The sequence below is a fragment of the Triticum dicoccoides genome, chromosome 6A (assembly GCF_002162155.2).
Source record: "Triticum dicoccoides isolate Atlit2015 ecotype Zavitan chromosome 6A, WEW_v2.0, whole genome shotgun sequence".
NCBI lineage: Eukaryota > Viridiplantae > Streptophyta > Magnoliopsida > Poales > Poaceae > Triticum > Triticum dicoccoides.
In genome coordinates, this window is record NC_041390.1 from 49,984,989 (window position 1) to 49,990,102 (window position 5,114).

A 5,114-nucleotide genomic window follows, 5' to 3' on the forward strand; every position below is an offset into this window, starting at 1 on the left:
CTCATACGGTTGTTTTACATCAAAGTATTGCTTGTCTGTATCGAGCATCAATGAGTTCTAAAGAGCAATTTTATTCTTTTGTGTTGTTGGTACGGCTTGACATGGCAAAGTCAAAAAAGAGCAAGGAAAAGAATATAGTAGGGAATGGTGTTAATCGTCGGGTGAAAGGGAAAAGGATCTGCCCTCGAAATTCTTCTGGTACTTTTAGTGCAGTAGAAGGTCCAAATCCACCGGCTAAATCTACAAACATAGTAGCACCTGCTCCACCAGCGGTAGCATCCGCTTCAACTATACCAACACCTCAACGAGTTACTCGTTCGTTTGCTCCGGAATTGGCTAGTTCCCAAGCTGCCTTCACACCTAACACTACTTCCGAAGCACTGCTGACACAACAGGACTTGGCAAGATCAGATGAAGCTCATGAGCATCAACACAAAGACGGTACCTGACCGAGTCAAGTTGCAGTTGCATGCTCCTTTATATGTACTCTCACAGTTTGATGTGCACTAACACTTTCCATATTCGTTGTTGAACTAGCACCATGGTGCAAGCGGAAACAGACATCAGGGATAATGCTTGACAAATTAACAAAATCTAAAGGAGGAAGGATGGTGATCCATTTTGAGGCAGGTTTAAAAAGGCCACGTGATGCTACAGAGTCAGCCTAGTTAGTATTAGAGGCAGCCATTGCCGTTAGGTGTCATGCATGTATCCTCCCAACGTGGATCCAGTACAGGAATGATAAAGAAAATACCCAGTTTAACACCTTCCTTGACCATTTATCTGTAAGTAATGTTATTCATCGCAATTTGTAATATTGTCTTGCTCTGTGCCATACTTTCTAGCTTCCTCCTAATAAGACTACCATTCATTTTTCAAAAGATGAGGTTCAAGTTGGATCCAAAAGATGATGCAACTAAACAAGCATGCACTCATGTTTTTAGTCTGCTCTGCGAAAATATCGGTACCTCCTTAGAAAATCTCACTTTGAAGGCAAGGCTAACAATGAAATCGCCCAAACATCTCAAGTGGAATATATTACAGATGAAGACTGTATAGCCCTTGTTAAACACTGATCTGATCCAAAGTATCAGGTAGGGTATATGTATTTGATCAGACACATATTGAACTTGTATTTATGTATGTTCCTTACAAGTGTATCTTCTTCTAGGCTAACTATTTGAAGAACAAGACCAACCATTCTAAAGTGAAATTCCAACAGACAACAGGATCTCATAGCTATATTGCACACTGCGAGGCTCTTGTAAATAGCTGCTGGTTCCTTCTTTTTTCTGTGCCATATTATTGTATCTATATTGGCTTGTTCCGAATACGGAGAAAAACCCGTGCGGACCAAAAAGAACGTGAACCGAATGTAGTGCAAATCTTCAAGGATTGCCACACCAGCAATATGAAGGTCATGAGCACACCAGTTCAAGCCGCTGTTGTAAGTCCTTACTCCTCCTACCTTTGAACTGATTGGTACTATGATGTGTTCAGTTAACTGCTTGGTTTGCAGCCAATGTGAGTTACTCTGTTCACTTTTATACACAGTTGTCTTAACATATCATTTCACCTTACATGGTTCAAAAGAGATGAAGGATATCCTTTTGGTCTTCATCTGTAATCTAGTTGTGATGTTCACGTGCGCACACAATGATAGAATAGCATGTTCATTTTATATCTGTTTTTCCATGATATGAATGATGTCATACCATGTTCATCCTATTTCAAACCATGTCTCTTTATCCTTAGATGTCAAAAAATGTGAGGAAATAGACAATACAGTAGGCATGCTACATGGACATATGTTCCGAAAGTGATTTTATTATGTAGTTGCCACTACAATACATGCTAATGTATTACAGTAGTTCACCAACTTAAGTTATGTATAAACGTGAAACCTACTTTGTTTGTTTTTGTCTCATTAGTAACTTATCTGGTACACTAATCTACAAGTTCAAACATTCAGCAAGCTATGAAACAAATGATTGAACAACCACAACCACCTGAAGGTAACGAGGCTACACAGGCACAATGTCACCTCTTGCTGCAGTGCGTCAGTATCTCTCCACTAACAGTGCAAAAAGCACCTTCCTGCGTAATTCTGGGTTGGTTGTCAAGGTAACCTCATCCAAATCGCCTACTGAACAAAATCTTCTGGATAGACAGAGTGATATATCTGTGCTCCAGACACAAGTCGAATCCCTAATGGCTGTTGTTTCAGAAACAAAAATAGTGGTTGACAATTGTCATGAAGATATGAATGGTTTTGAAACCATACTATCAGACATTTGCTTTGTTGTTCAAGAGAAATGATGGAAAAAGGGGAAGATCGTGCTGCTCCATCAGATTCTACAGCCTGAAACATTAGCACTCAGGTCAAATGATATGTGCTTCTATACATCTGATGGTGCTTTTATCTGCAAGGATTGTAAACTTTATGACAACATGCCTTTTGTTGTATGGTTGGAATTTATTTTGTTGTGATACGACATTTATGATGCTGCCAAAGGGCTGCAGTAATTACGACGCTATTTTTGTATAGTGTAGGTTTATCTTAGTAATGTATTTGGCCGAAAGCTTCGTAGGAGCTCAACATGCCAACATTCGTCGGGCCCATTCCAATTGGCTAAAAAATATTATGGGCCGAAATTTGCATGTAGCCCACTAAAATTATTTGGGCCTAAATCAGCATAAGCATTCATATTTTTCTCATAGACCTGTGCCCATAGTGGGCCTTTAACAGGCCTAAACATAATTTGGGCCCTCAGTAATAATAGGCCGTTTACAGGTATAAATATCTCGAGCCCATAAAAACATGGGCCTTTAATTGGACAAAAGTGAGATTGGGCCCTGATTGTGCCAAATAACCCACCGGTCTTAGCAGGACGAAATGGTGGCCCATTTACAATGCGGATCGTCCACAGGCCGAAATTGAGACGGGCTGTAAATGCACCGACCTACCACACTAGCCTTTAACAGGACGGAAGTTCGGTCGGGCTTGATTAGTGTCATTTTTATATGGGCCGTTAGTAGGCCTGATGTGACGTTGGGATACATATGGCCCATGGATTTCGTCCGACGTTAACAGGCCGAAAGTCACAACAGGCTAAAAGTGGCACAATCTATAGTGGGCCTCTAACAAGCCGAATGTCATACATGGCCGAATATGACTAATATCCTTCACGATTATTTATGGGCCGAAAGTTTCAATGGCCTATAAATGGGCCCAAATCAAGCAGGACCTTTAACAGGCCGGAAACACACCGGGTCGTAATTCAGCCCAAATACTTAGCAGATTGTTAACGCGCCAGAAGTGACCATTGGCCGCGATGATGACAAGTTTAGGACGGGCCATTGACGGGCCGATTTGACACTAGTCGTATGGGCCATAACTGAGAATGTTGAGCCTTAAGCTGGGCAGGCCCAATATGGTCTGCATAATCTTGTGGGCCTTCAGCTAGGCCGGACCATTATGGTCGCTAAATCTTGTGGGCCTTTAGTTCGGCCGGCCCATTTAATATTTATGGGCCACTTTTGGTCCGGTCCATGTGTCATCATATCATAGGCGCATCTCACCCATTGGATGAGTGACACCTGTGGCAACGTGGAGCTGACACGTAGTTCCTTCAGCTAGTGAGAATTTTACACATGGAAAATCGGCATTAGTCGTGGCTGTTAGCGGGTTATCGGATCCAAAATCGGACCCGATAGCTTAATAGCGACCCGTTATGGTCGATGCCACTTGTCGGTCACCCTTGGCGAAAGCACTTCTATGACGCGTGATTTATCGTCATGGAAGTGGACACTTCTTTGATGATAATTTTGGTAATGTCATGGAACACTTCTACGACGACACAAGTATGACTATCTTGATTCTGTCATAAAATCATCATGGATGTACATGCATGACAGAAAACGTGACCTACTTTGACATACAAGTATCATCAGGGAAGTGTATTTTTTGTAGTGGCAGGTTGTGCCGCTGCTATGGGAGAGGGGGCGGCAGCGGCTGCAAGTGGGTGGCGGCGGCGCGGCAGGGAGAGGAGGCGCGGCACAACGGGAGGGCGGTGGCATGCGGCAGGGGGGCATAAGCAGCAGCATGGGGCGGCGGCGGCACGGGAGGGGAAGGGTGTGGCGGCGGCGGGGTGCGGTGGAGGTGGGGAGCGACGGCGGCGGCGCGGCGCATAGGAGGAGCGCGGTAGCGGCAGCTTCGCCGTAGGTCAGTACCTTTAGAGATGATACCATGTAGACAAATTGTTTTGCAATACAATAATCTACAGGGTAGGCCTCAACCTCAACTATACACAACTAGGAGGTGGGCCACAATACGAAAGACATGCAACGCAAATATATACTCAACATATAGTAACCTAGTATTAACTCCTATGAATGAACTACATGGTAGAACACATTTTCTATACCATGGAGTTCTCACTGGGACGAACCCCTCCCGACCGGCCAGAGTCGCTCCCACGGGCGACCGCGGGGAAGGGGGAGGGTGAAACCCTAGCGTCGTCGGGCCCGCGCTCTCCTCCCACCTCTCCTCCTCGCCACCATGGAGTAAAGCCCGGTCGATGTCAGTGGGACCTTCTCCTTCCACGGCTGGCGAGATCTGACACGGGCGGCACTCCTTGGCAGATGGCGGCGCGCTTCAGTGTAAACGCGGGTGACCACGACGGGATCCAGTTTGTGCCACACGCCCGTGGTGTATCCTCTTGGCCGTGCAGGGGGCTGCTCGCGGCGCGCCCATGGTGGTCGGGTGGTGTGGTCTGGCACGGCCATATCTGGCCGCAGGTGCCAGGGGTGGGGTGGGGTGGGGCTGGTCTCTAGCGGCGGTCGCCAGCCCTGGCTATGGATTTCCTTCGGTGGCTAGTGCTACCATGGCTGGCCTTTGCTGAGGATCTCTAATGCTTCGGGTGGTGTGTTGGTGGTGGCTCGGTGGTGTTAGAAGGGAGAGAGACGGATTGTTGCGGAATATGACGGATGTATTATTGAGCCTCAAGGGTGAGAATATATTGAGTACAAGACTTGGAGGGCAAGACGCCTCTCCTGTAGATAAGGTAGGAGACAGATTACAAATTCTATACTACCAAATATATGTATCCCAG